Source organism: Ambystoma mexicanum, chromosome 1q (assembly GCF_040938575.1).
Source record: "Ambystoma mexicanum isolate Mex_15411 chromosome 1q, UKY_AmexF1_1, whole genome shotgun sequence".
NCBI classification, from domain to species: Eukaryota; Metazoa; Chordata; class Amphibia; order Caudata; family Ambystomatidae; genus Ambystoma; species Ambystoma mexicanum.
The window spans coordinates 54,892,076-54,906,947 of NC_090922.1; the positions used below are offsets into that span (position 1 = coordinate 54,892,076).

The 14,872-nt window shown below is 45.5% G+C and overlaps 1 long non-coding RNA gene across 2 annotated transcripts in view; it reads left to right on the forward strand.

Annotated features, from left to right (window-relative positions):
* LOC138524447 (uncharacterized) overlaps positions 1 to 14,872 on the forward strand; it is a 118,373-nt gene that overhangs the window by 16,730 nt on the left and 86,771 nt on the right. The gene's annotated exons all lie outside the window — the stretch shown is intronic.

Consider the following 14,872-nt stretch of genomic DNA (forward strand, 5'->3'; position numbering starts at 1 on the left):
CCCTCTCCCGTTACACCCTACACTCTTCATTTCATGTGACGCACTTTCATTCCCGCTCGCGTCTTCCGGTGTAACCACGGTTATAACCACGCTTAATCCCAGGTATAACCCAGGTTATGCAAACATGTACGAACTGTAACTCTGTCCCCAGACCACCCCCAATGCCCCAATTTCACATAGTGTCATCTTTCCCTCTACCCACCTCTATCCTGGTACCATGCCATCCTTTTTCCTCCTCCAAGTGGCTTTTTTGCACTTTTTGTTTTCGGTGAACCCAGGTTATAACGGCGGTTAACTCTCGCGTTGAGCAAAAAATTGGTGGCTTTTTCATTTCTGAAGGCTTCACTGATGCATTTTGGGACACATGTATAGCTATAATTTTGAGAGAAGGAGGTATCCCCATCTGCATCAAATAGTGTGACCATCTACTGGATGGAATAGCCCCAGACCCCTCCTGAAAATCGAGTCAATGATTCGTGCCCAAGTTGTTTCACACATGTTCCAATTCTGTCCAGTTCGGTCCAGCGATTTTTCCTGTGCACTGCACACTTTTTCTCTGTGGAGAGATGGATGGGAGTAGGCCAAAAACAGCATTTATTTGCTTTATTAATAACTTTTAACACAGTTGCTTCCTAGCCGGTCAAGTGGCACAGCTAGTAGAGTGCTTGCTTTGACATTGTGCAGAGCCTGCTAACGCAGGTTCAAATCCCAGCAGGGCCAAACTTTGCCTTTCATCCTTCCAAGGTCAATAAATGCACACCATACACCGTGGGGCCTCAGATACCTGAGGGTTCGTAGCGCTATATAAATGCCAAATTATTATTATTATTATAAGTTCCAGTCTGGGGGTAGAGGGGTGGGGGCCCGTGACAAACCTTTTGTTTGGAAAATGTTGGCTAAATCCATCATGCAAGTCAAAAGTTATTAGCAATAGAGTTTTCAGTTTTCCTATCAATTATGTGGCTCACCTTAACTATAGTGTGGCGACCGCCACACTATAATACATAATGCAGTAGAGGCTGGGGATGGCTACATACAGCTTCTGTCTGAGATCAAAAGTCACCTCCAATCCATTAAAATGAGATCGATGTGACCCGATTCTAATCTCAATGCTTGGTTAGAAAAATATTTTTCCACGGAAGGAATTCTATCTTCTCGAATTTTGAAAATGACTTCAAAGATAAACATTCAACACAATATACTACCCGGGACGTATTTTTGCTTCCCAGACTGTTACAACTGAAGTAATGTCACTGGCTTCTTGAGTACTTGCAAATCATTTAAAGGCATTTATCGTATTATTATTATAATTCCCTTTTTAGTTGTTTCATTTGTTTGCATTTCCCATTTAAGATACTGTTGAAAAACTACTGCAGTTATCTGTAGTCCCTCGCCAGCTACAGCTCAAATGAATTAAGTGCCATTTAAATGGATAATGTTTTTTTGTTTACTAACAAATTCTATGAATTTGGCTTAGTTTATCTTCCAGGAATTCTTCGTGCAGTAACTCGGATACAGCTTGTTAAAGCTTGAATGGAGTTTTTAAACAATTACAATGTCGCTGCCTACAGCAGTGCCTGCAGGGAATAATTAGCCAAATGTGGGGGAAAAAATCGAACTAATGTAGGAGTTTGGGGAAGATCTGCGAAATATGAGAGGACATTCGGGGATGGATTTCAACCTTGTCTTTGTCCATTTTCTGTATCAATTGCCTTAGATGACCAGATGCATCCAATTGCACACATACCCACTGCTTCATTTGTAATGTAATAATAATATTCACTATTTGATGAAAAACTGCATACCCCAATATTTTAACATGGTCCCAAACTGTGGCCTATGCACTGTGTAAAAATCACTAGACATGTCATTATGTGTAGCACACAGAATTAAATCTGATGTCATCTCTCAGTTAGGCACGCAAGTACTATACAATTGTTTAGGGTGCATTGCTGTTTTCTTAGCCCGCACTGTCCTACAGGAAGAATCTCTCTATCCTCTGACAAAACGTGCAATTCTCAGACAATATGTCTTGAAAAACTGTTGCCAAAGTTTTCCGATATAGTTATTGGCCGGTAATTATCAGGCAAATATCTCACATTTTGTGAATAGGGACTAAAATGCTGCCCCCTCCAGGATTCAGGAGTGAGATTTGTCATTATACACACGACAATGCAGGGGATGATCCATTTCGGTCCATGATTTCTCATTTCTCTGTAAGATAAAAAGTACTTCGCTCAGGGGAACTTGTTTAGAACACAAGAGCCAGTTGGGCTGCTTATATGTATATATATATATATGCAGCCCAACTGGCTCTTGTGTTCTAAACAAGATCCCCTGAGCGAAGTACTTTTTGGTTAGGAATAGAGATAACAGTGTCCGGTATTGTGTCCAGACATATAGTTGGTCCACATGGAATAGGACGAAATGTCAGAAAAAAATTACTGACCCCACCAAAAGACCTAAAACACACACCACGAAAAGTTCTAACTACCAAAAGTTCGAACTTTAGGGTCATTGTAAAAAAAATGTTTTTAAAGGCTGCGGGGGGTATACACAGTATAGCGACCGGGGGTTGCGGGGGACACCCCTGCATGTTCGCATGGGAAATGTACAAACATTTTGTATTCATGCATTTCCCATGTGAACATTTCCGTTGCAGTAAAATCAGTCGCCGAAAAATCACGTAGATCTACCCTATATAGGTGGCAGTGACAGAGATCGACCAGGAATTGTTCCCAAATAATATTATGAATGGGGATTGATCGTACCAGAGTTATTTTGCCAATTGATTGTGCAATATAGTGCAAAACCTCTCTCTGATTTGTATCTTTGGCAGCTCTCACTAAATTAGCCCAACATTGCTCTTGATAGCAAATCTTTTTTCTTTTTTAGGCCTTCTAATCCTTCCTGATCCTACTTAGTTTCCCACAAAATGAGAGATCATCACCCCCACTCCACCCCGGCAAGATTCTCATCAATTTATTTAATAACTTCCTCAGATCGCAAAATCCGTCATCAATCCATGGGTTTTCAGATTTTATGTTCAGACTATATATCAGTTTATTATGCCCACAAGAGGCATCCAATTTCATGAGGGCAGAATTAAACATGTGGTAATCTTCCATAGTCACCCTAACCTGATTCTTTATGGAGGTACTATTGACTGAATGTAACATTAAAATAAACAAAGCTATTCGTACGTAAGAGATCCAAGTTATACTCTTCTTAATGATTTAAGACCTACCGGGTCATTACGAGTTCAGTGTTACTATGGCGGCAATTCCACCCAGCAGAATTACTGTTACCGCTGTGGCGTCTGGTGGAATTACCACTTAATTACAACCTGTCAGGAGTGCACACACACCATCGACAGTAACGATAATTACACCCGGCTGAATTACTGCAAAACAGGGTTCACTGGCATTCAGCAGAATTACTGTTACCGCCAGGCAATCGGTGCTAATTACGCTGACAGAATTACCGTCAACGGAAATAGCACCATCGCCAGAACGGGAAGCATGGCGCCAGCCATCTTTAAAAACTCAATCCATCTGTATCCACCACTTCCTGCAGCTATCCACAGCAACAGGATACAGGAGCCATGTTCCAGGAAAAATCCATAGGTAATGTACCTGAACATAGGCTGTCGAAGCCCAAATTCAGTGAGAGAGAGCTCCAGGTCCACACTGATGTGGTGGCTGCCAATTGTGAAAAGGTATATGGCACACACCAAGGAAAAACATCTGGGGAGCGCGAGTCATCATTCTGGACATGAATAATCCTGAAGGTGACATTCGTAGGCATGGTCCCCCGGGATGGGGAGGACTGTCTCAAGCGATGGAATGACCTCAAGGTCAGGGTGTGCAACCTCCTCTCACAGCACCGACAGGAGGCACTGGGCACACACAGGAGGAGGCACCACAGAGCCCCTTGTATTGACCCTGAGGGAGGATAAGGCCAGCTCCATCCTTGACATGGAGGGGATCGAAGGAGTCGGTGGAGCAGAGGCCGGTGTCCACAGCCAAGAACAAGGAGGTGAGTTTGTCCCCTCCCATGGGCAATGCAAAGTGCAAATGACCAACCAAATAATGTGGCCCTTAGCACAGATTGGCCCAATGGACAGGGTTAGATGCCAGCACATGGCCGTAAGTATACGTTACCCAATGCATGTCCACGCAGAGCCAGTTGCGTGCATGGGTGATCCAGCCAGTTGCCCGGGGTGCCACTTCAGCCTCACAAACACGTCAGGGGGCACAGAATAACAACATTCCCCGGGCGCTGCCTAGCCAACACTGTGACTGCATGCATGGATGTTGAGTGAACTGTGCACGTACCTATGCACAGCAGCATGAATCTGCAATTGCAGCCCCATGTGTGCTCAGAAAGGCCAAGTGTCAAAGTGGACCCCTAGACCAATTGTATAGACAGGCCGCCTTGGCAGCACAAGGGGCAAAGAGCACCTGCCCATGGAGTGGACACCCTCAGCAGCGACTATACCCGTCTTGCTGTGGTCACATGCAATGGCCCATGAACAGCCATACCCTTCTGCCTACATGTGTGAGATGTCCTTCAAACAATTAGCAGGTGTGACTAGCAACCCAACGTAGAGGAATGCACATTGACTGACAGCATGTCATTTGAAAGTGGAAGGTAACTTTGCTGTTGTTCTGTGTTTTTTCTGTTGGATTTCCTCAGTATTACTGCCATGTCCTGACCTGTAATTCGATGGTAATACAGCTTTGGTGTTCTCTGCAGTAATTTCACTGACGGTAATTCCGACAACTGTAATACGGACAAATTACCATTGATGGTATTACCATTGCCGGTATTACCACAGACTCATAATTCAGCAGAACAGTAAGTGTGGTAGTAGTTCCATTATTGCCACTTTTACCATATACCACCAAACTCGTAATGATCCCCACAATGATTCCTATAACATTGTTGTGCTAGGTTGGTCTGTAACATTATCTTGAGATTTCTAATAGTCGGCTCGGTCAAGATCAAAATATGAATGTGACGATCCATGTTTGTCCATTGTAATTAAAAATCAATTTTATTCTAGAAATGATAAATTCCAAAGTTCTAGCTAACACGTGTTTCGATCCAACCGAGTTCTTCTTAAGGCCAAGAGAGACATGCTCACCTTGTTATTATCTCTAAAATAATAATGAGTTTTGACCCTGCTGCTTCCCGGAAAGTGCTTTCTGGAGGTATTCTCTCAAGCCAGTGTACCTTTCTTGAAATTGTAAGATGGCTGTAATCAACTACTCTTACATCCTGTTCGGCTGGGTTACGGCGTTCCGCGTGCTAGAATTCGTGAATCAATTAGATAACTTTACCGACTGACCTAGAGCAGCAGTGTTATAGGAATCATTCAGCCTCATCACCGAGTTTGGCGGTAACCCTTAAATGCGGCGCTAATGCTATTACTGCCGCATTTAGGGGTCTGCCAAATCACAGATTATGCAGCATTTATCCCCAGCTGTTTTCGAGGCAGTTACCGCACGGTAATACCGCTGATGGTAGTTGTGCCAAAAATTATCCATTGGGCCCAATGGGGAATTACTGAACGGACCCAATGGGGAATGGAGAATTACCGTTCCGCCAAACCTGTGATCCGGCGCTAATAGCACTGGGAGTTTGGCAGTAACACTATTAGCCCCGGCGGTATCCCGGCGGTAATCCTGCCGGGATACCGCCCAACTCGTGATGAGGCCCATTGTGTCTTTAACTGTAAATTCTTGGTGACATTAGGCCATTGCCACCAGTTGCCTACACACGCTGCAGGGTCAGTGTCACATGGACGTACATTTGAGAAGTGTTTGTAATGCCCATTGCCAGTGACTTATCCTTTTAATGGTTACTTCTTATATGAAACTTACAGGTGAACGGAATACCTTCCTGTCAAATTCAATCATTTGTTATTGCAGATAAGCCGGTCAAGTGGCACAGCGAGTAGAGCGCTCGCGTTGACGTCCCTGTTAACACAGGTTCGAATCCCGGCGGGCCAAACTCAGCCTTTCATCCTTCCGAGGTCGATAAATGAGCACCACACACCGTGGGTAATAATAAGCAGCGCTCAGATACCTGAGGGTTTGTAGTGCTATATAAATGCCTAATTATTATTAATCCTGACGCAATCCTGGCATTCAAATCACCCATCATAATAAATACATGTGCTTTGCACTTTTATAGCAATTGATGCATGGGCCATAGCAGGTCAGGCTTCCCTCCCACAGAACGGGTGCAGCAGAGCAAGCTCTGCTCAGAAAGAATGGGTACAGCATTAGCCACAGCAGTGCAAGCTTCACTCACACAGTGTTACAGCATGGGCCACAGCTGGGCAAGCTTCCCTTACACGAAATAGGCATAGCATGGGCCAAATAGTGCAAGCTTCACTCACACAGTTTTGCAGCATTGGCCACAGCTGGGCAAGCTTTCCTTACACTGAATAGGCACAGCATGGGCCACATAGTGCGAGCTTCACTCAGGCAGCATTACTGCATGGGCCACAGCAGACCAGGATTCCCTCCCACAGAACGGGTGCAGCAGAGCAAGCTCTGCTCAGAAAGAATGGGTACAGCATTAGCCACAGCAGTGCAAACTTCACTCACACAGTGTTACAGCATGGGCCACAGCTGGGCAAGCTTCCCTTACACTGAATAGGCACAGCATGGGCCACATAGTGCGAGCTTCACTCAGGCAGCATTACTGCATGGGCCACAGCAGACCAGGATTCCCTCCCACAGAACGGGTGCAGCAGAGCAAGCTCTGCTCAGAAAGAATGGGTACAGCATTAGCCACAGCAGTGCAAACTTCACTCACACAGTGTTACAGCATGGGCCACAGCTGGGCAAGCTTCCCTTACACTGAATAGGCACAGCATGGGCCACATAGTGCAAGCTTCACTCAGGCAGCATTACTGCATGGGCCACAGCAGACCAGGATTCCCTCCCACAGAACGGGTGCAGCAGAGCAAGCTCTGCTCAGAAAGAATGGGTACAGCATTAGCCACAGCAGTGCAAACTTGACTCACAGTCTGGCTGCTTCAGACAGCAGCGCGATCCCCATACATTGCACATACTGCATCTTACGGGGTCAGGCTTTAGACAGCAGAGCTATACCCCCACATCTCACACACTGCAGACCCTGAAGCAACCACATGTCCCTAGAAAAGAGAACATGCACAGACAAAAGGAAGAAATGTTACTGAAGAGGCCTGGGCAAAGATGGAGACTGTGAACGGCATATGTGTCAACATATAGCATAGAATGTACAGACAAAAGGGGTAAAGGCACTGAAGAGGTCAGTGTAAAGCTGGACACCATGTCGAGTTGGGTGTCAAGACAAGACAGGAAATATGCAGATTGGTCAGGCAAGAAATAGGCAAGAGAGGGCAAGCTGGCACCCATGGAAGGGGTGGGTGTCATGAGAAGACAGAAAGTGGCCAGGCAGCCAAAAGGCCCACGTGGATAAAACATATTAATTTATTTACATTTATTAAGCGCACAACAGCCCTTGGGCATCGCGGCGCTGTTACAGAAGGCTTACTTAGTTACATAAGTGCTTGCAAAAACATACAGGATGCCTATCCCCATCTTGCAGGGTGGCAGCGGCATACAAATGCAGAAAGTCAGTTTTAGGTGGGCGTGGCTTGGAGGAGAGGGAAAAGGGGAGGGGAAGGACAACGAGATGGCGGATGGAGGTCACTCACAGCAACACTAGCAACCATGGGGGTGGTGGGACACACACACAACTTCACAGGCGACCAAGGGGGCATTGGGGGTATGCACAACATCACAGGTGACCATGGGGGGTACTCACAGCAACACAGGCGACCATAGGGGTGGAAGGGGTCACTCAGAGCAGCACAGGTGAACATGGGGACTGAGGGGCACTCACAACATCACAGGCGAGCATGAGGGGTACTCACAGCAACACAGGCGACCATGGAGGGTGTGGGGGGGTACTCACAACATCACAGGCGACCATGGGGATGTGTGGGGGTGTGGGGTTGATCTGTAATATATTGGGCATAATAAGTAGTGGAGTATACAAAATAGGAAGGCTCGCCTCTTGTTGCGGGGAGCTACACCTACTTTACGTACATACACCACGATAAGGGTAATAAATGCATAATAGGAAGGCTCGCCTCTTGTTGCGGGGAGCTACTTTTACATTACATACATACACCAAGATAAGGGTAATAAATGCACAATAGGAAGGCTCGCCTCTTGTTGCGGGGAGCTACTTTTACTTTACGTACATACACCACGATAAGGGTAATAAATGCATAATAGGAAGGCTCGTCTCTTGTTGCGGGGAGCTACTTTTACTTTACGTACATACACCACGATAAGGGTAATAAATGCACAATAGGAAGGCTCGCCTCTTGTTGCGGGGAGCTACATTTACTTTACGTACATACACCACGATAAGGGTAATAAATGCATAATAGGAAGGCTCGTCTCTTGTTGCGGGGAGCTACTTTTACATTACGTACATACACCAAGATAAGGGTGGTAAATGCATAATAGGAAGGCTCGCCTCTTGTTACAGGGAGCGGCAGCTATGTTGCATGTAATAAGACATGATAGATGGTGACGGACGCCATTTCGTGGGAGCCTTGACATTAGTAGGGGGCAGCTGCAAGGTTGCTGATGCTATTGCAGGGCCTGGATAGGATGAGAAGAGGTGCTGTATGCGTAAGAGTTGGAATACTGCAGCGTGTTAGCGACACAGGGCCATAAAGGGCACGTAGGTAGAGGGGGCTACGGTGTGAGCAGGGTTATGATGGAATCATAGAGATGGGCAAAGTAAGTCAAGCTGGGTAGAGGGTAGCGCGGGAACGGGACATCTAAAAACAATAGTGGAATAGTGTAGAAGTAAGAGAGGGGAAGGCAGTTCGGGCTGATGGGGATGAACTCATAGGTTCTGGGCTGAGGCAGTCAAACTTGCAGAGGCATAAAAACATGCGCAGAATCATAGATGACAACATTGATGTTGAGAGCACAATGAATGGAAGAACAGTACACTTGCAATATTAGCGGCATTACAACACGATAAGGCGGAGGAGTTGAAAGCGGTGATCAGTTGGAAAGTACGGCAGTCCGGGATGCATAGTGGGTCAACCCAAAGGTTTGAAATATGGATAGTGTTAGCGGAGCTCTTCGTGGCACTAAAGCTCCAGTGATGATAGCGGAGCTGGACATCCATAAGAAAGGCCGGCGAGCTTTGTCTGGTACGAATGATGCATATGAGCAGCGGGATTATATGCAAGGTGTCAGGAGGGGAGTGGCTCGAGCTTCGGTGCAAGGAGCAGGCTTGAATTGCAAGATACGTGTGAGGTACACGTGTAGGTGCCTCTTACCTGGAAAAGCGCCGGGATAAAAAGGATGGGAAAGTAGATGACTGGGGAGCTGCATACTTGCAAGTAAAGTAGACGATAGTACCGTGCCGAGTAGCCATGGAGTAGACAGGGAAGAAGACAGGGCCTTGATTACGTGGCCCTTTAGTACAGGGCCCGGCTTCGCCTTACTGCTCGGCCGGGTCCCGGCATTTGTTGATCCTCCCCACCAATCAGGCGACTCCATAGGGCGACGTGCGCATCACAGGAAGCTAGTCAGTGGTGCAAAGGTGACAGCCATCTATGTAGATTTCCCAGATTCTGCTATTGGATGTAAAAGCTGCAGACAGTGCCCACGATGGTAGGAGGGCAGATCCTTCTGCTTGGCGCATATGTCTTTGTGTAGCTTTGGGAATGAACTTCAAAAGTACACAAGCTCAATCGTTCACGCACATCCCAGACATCATACCAACTTGTGTAAATGTGTAAATATTCGGGTACGAATCAGTCATAGCCACCTTGCTCCAGGAAGACATCCCCACCCCTCAATCACTTTTGTAGTGCCAATAGATGTTGATGGTTGTGGTGGTTGCTTCTTGGATCCATGACAGCCCCGGTGGGGACAGCTAAGAAACAGCTCATGCATATGATAAACACTGACGGCCCCTCCCTCGCTCTGGAAGGACAGCTTCTAAAGACAGCTGAATACTGCTTACCTGCTTTTGCCCTGGTATCATTAGTTAGCTCTGCCACACATTTTTCCTGGGAGCACAGGCATAGAAGAGTACTGAGTAAGGGGCAGGAGATACTGTAAACTTACAAAAGCAGTGTTACTGGACTCCCGCCGTATTCTCCTGCCCCAACTGCTCTCTCTTTCACTGTCAGCATGCATCTCCTCCCCTTCTTGCAGCTGCAGCACCCTTCTAGGCATAAGGGATGGTGCACACAGCTTCATGGGGCACTTTTTGGAAAGGTTTCACCATGAAGAATCCCTGGCAGGGTTTCACTATTATTATGAAACTTTAGTTATGGAACGGCTGCAAAACCATGTCAGGGGTGGTGGGCTGTGGCATGGAGGGAATTTATTTCAATTCACTGTGGACTGTATGAGAGGATCTAGGTGATTATTGACGACTTTTTTTAAAAACCCCTTTACACACATATATATGCGGGGGCAGACCCCCGCTTCCCTCCATATTAATATTATATTCTATACCCCCCACATATATATGTGGTGTAGGGGGGGTCCAATAAAAAATATAAGTCAGCATTTTCGGCCATCGAAATTGTGAGGGCGACATTTTGGTATGATTGCGTGTGAGATACTGGGTTAGATTTCCAGGAGAAATGGGCTGGGATTCTGACCCGTGCCCTTGATCACCTGACAGGCACTGCTCAATGCCTCAATGGGCTTTGCCCTGATGGGCAAAAGCCCTTTCTAGTCACTGAGCAAGTTAGAGTGAAGTTTGAGACAGTGTGCGGCCTGCCAATGTGCATACTAAAGAAGTTGAAAGGAGTGCCTTTGTCTTCATATCTCAAGCTGCTGTTTCTCTGAACGAAATGTCTTGCTTCCCATAAGCCTCCGCACCTAGTAAATGCTGATGAGTGGAGTCTCCAGACTGTCCCCTTCCTGTATCTGCCAATTCCGAAATCCTTTCAGCAAATAGGGTACATGTATTTATTTGAGAGAGTGGGGATAGGGGTTGACAGTGGAAATGTGAAAAAAATTAATTGGGACCTATCTCTAAGATTCTAGTTGTAAGAGCACATCAAAGGCACCATGCTGTAAGACATTTTCCATCTATTTCAATGACTTGTAATGCTCTGAGATGTATTTCAATACGTTTCACAAACCTTGTTATACCATGTTATGATATGTTTTATGTATTTTCAGGTTTTTCTGTCCATCAAGGTCACTGACTGCTCACTAATATGCTCCAATTATTCATTCAAACACACAATGTTATATCATCTAAGCCACCCACGCATGGCAATTGAAGACTCCTCCCCGTAGACATCAAATATCGGTACACTACAACTCTGAAGCCAACTCCCCTACCAGAGCCCAGGCAAATGCAGCCTAGCACCCTGGGCACATGAGGCCCCACTTCGTACATGCGTGCATCTACGCTCTCAACACAGAACACCTAGAAACCGACCCGCATGCAGAGCACAGGGTATTTCAGGTCTGCACGCATCAACACACCAGCAAAGCTATCTTGCATTTTCCCTCTCACCCCACTTTGATCTTATATACATACCTGAGCTATAAGAGACAACATGTCTGGTTTAACAACATTTACTCAATGTGGAAATTCACTTTTATTTGCCACCTCTCTCTTGGATCAGTGGTTGTTGGGGCAGGTTTTAAAGAAAGTCAGTTCATATTGCCTGGAACCCACCAAACATGAGTACAGCAAACAGTGAAACGAGTGGCAAGTAAATAGTTGCAACCTCAAAAATGAAAACAAATTGGCCCTCATTCCGACCCTGGCGGAGAGGGGTTTACGCCAGCGTAATGCATGGCGTACCTCTCCGCCCTACTACGAGTTCCCGTAGCGCCATGGTGGTTTTTTCGCCTGGTTTTTCCGGGCGGAAAAATCCATGGCGCTACGGGACCTGTTGTTAATTACGCCACCGTAATTTACGGTGGCGTAATTAACGCCTTCCCCACTCCCATTATACCCTATGGGGCAAAATTGGGAATGGGGAAGGGTAAATGGGGATTGGGGACTTACCGCCCCGCCAAGGTCGGAATGGGGCGGTAAGTCCGCCAACCCCCATGGCGGAGTTGGCAGCTCTGCGCCATGGACCATGGTGCAAATTGCCCCATGGTCCTCCGCCAGGGTCGTAATGAGGGCCATTGCCAGTTATGGAACAGTTTATAAGAATGGTTTACAAACATGTACACCATAGATATGACATGGAATAGGTCAACACTCATTTTTGTATTTCCCCTCAATTCAAATGTGGGCTTGTGATCATTAATTTACAGTACAATGATAGGACTAGGATCGTGAGCAACAGTCAATTCCAACTCTTTCAGAGAGAAAGAAAATTCCATACATGTAGAATTGTACTCATTAATTACATTGAGCAATGCCAGGGGCCTTTGGTCAATTATGACAGTAAAAGGTCTACTAAAATGTGTGTACTTAACTTCTCCAGTGCCCAGATGATTGCAAACCCTTCCAGTTGATTGGTTTCCCAATTTCTAGTGGATGAAGATTCCAGCTGATTAAACCTGATTCTAGCTCACATGACAAGGCATAGCCCCCTCTACAATGTCTGATGCATGGATCTTGGCAATCAACTCTGCCTTGTAATCAGCAGCTCTGAAGGCTGGCCAACTTCACATACATTGACATCATATTGATACCATCAGAAGTGCCCATGTAACATGGGCAGATTAATTGACCCTACATAGTCCCATGCTATGCTATTAGGGCCCCTGGGTCATTAGCCAAAGGGCCTTACTGGGGCAAAGTGGAGTTACTTGGAAAGCCGGCAGGTGTAGGCCTAACTCCATACCACAGATACAGTGATCCTAACTGCAGTGATCTGAGGACACTGTGCCTGGATCAATGATCCACCAATCAGTGCTGCATGCCATAACGTGCGACCATGCCCTGAAGGCAATGTTCCCGTTGCATGGCTGTAGGGCATGCTCAACGGGCAGAGACTCTTTCTGCAATGAAGGTGAGTAGATCATGTGGCCATGCCTTGAAGCATTGTGCCCTCAAAATGCCCACAGCGTGCGACCTGGGACCATGCCGGAGGCACTGTGTCCTGCATACTTCCTCCACAGGACTCATTGATTGGAATCTATCGGGACAGGGTGCCAATGGTTGGCAGTTGGTGCCTCCAGAATCTACTGAACAATTGCTAGGCCTGCCATCCAGGGGGGCTCAAATGTTCTCCTAAATTTGGAGATTGATGCAATGATGTTCGTTACCCACACCCTCTGGATTCCTGGACCTACATCTGCCCTCTTCAGACCCCTCAGCCAAATGTGGCCCTTTTTTGTTCTTTATCAAGCCTAGTACCCCTTTTTGGAATGCCCTTGCCTAACCTCGGGTCAGGACATAGATGAAAGGTCTGCAATAGACCCTGTCCTGCAGAAATATTTTAGGAAGGCTGGGGTCCATGGAAGCAAAATGGCTGTCAGATTGAAAAGGTTTTCCTAAGCATCAACAAATCCTGTCCACGGGTTCAGATTAGAATTTTGGTCTGCCAAATGCATGTGGATCAAAGGGAAGAAATATCTTCAATTTACTTGTTCGCTTTCATTTTAATACCAGATTTTCACCAAAACAAAAAAGGATTTCATGTTGACTTGCTAAGTTTAGTGTTGATTTGTTTGTGATATATATTTATGGGCTTTGATAATACAGGGAGTTCCTTCCTCCACCCATCAAAAGTGCCACACCAAGAAACCTGTACGTTCTATCCAGCCCTGTCTGTGACTCATCTATAGAACTAGTGAATCTCTCCCCCTTTAGCAATGTCAAGCCAAGAACCAGGACAGTGTATAAAAAGAATATATTTGCATTAATTATTCTGGAAAATGTAATATTTTCACAACTTCACATGACACGCCACATTCTCTGTGGCACCAAAACAAAGATTCTAGACAAATAATTCACCTTTTGGGGAATAAACAGTAATAAAAGATCTGAGATTACCCTGCGTGTGCGTTTTTGCTTTTCAGTCTCCAGTAAATAGAATGCAAGTTAAATAAGCATTTTAACACTTTTATCACACACAAAAATCCCTGAATGCCAAAATTATGCATTTCTTTAAAACATAACAAAAGAATTTAACTACACCATAGAATTTGTATTAGGTTAACCTTTCACAATGTTTTATTTAAATAAAATGTCACTCTTTTCAAAAAGGAAATTTGACATGCGCAGCGCTCTTTATTTTAATCTCCCTGCGCACTTTGCAATGCTCACGATGTTCTAGCACAACAAAGGTTTAAAACAAACACTTTCACATAATTATGTAGAAAACCTTTTTCATCCCCATTCTGCACTGCAAAATCACACTTCTCTCAGTGAACACTATCCAACTTTCTGTAGAAAGTGCGCTTTCCAGATATGAGGCTTTATTCTGTTTCTTTGGGAAAACACTTTGTTTTGTCTCATCACACAAACCAGTTACTCAGTTAATCATTTGTGACCCCTCTGCCTTAATGCAGGGTTCAGGGGAATCAGAAAGCAGTAGGGAATTTCATTTTTATGCGCCCCTCATTTTAGGGAGTTTTGGGGTTGGCAAAAAGAATAGGAATACCCATTTACTTTATAGGCTATCGTTTTTTATTCACAATGGAAGCAATGATGTTGATTTTGAACTTTAACAAAATTACTCCATTTAATTGGGTTATATGGGAATTATTGTTTAATAAAATTGCTAAGGGCCTACTGCCAGCCCCCACCCACTAATTAAGGGAAAGGTATAGGGCCTCATTACATGGAAGGCGGTAATGGTTAACGGCCACCGTTAATGGTAACGGTG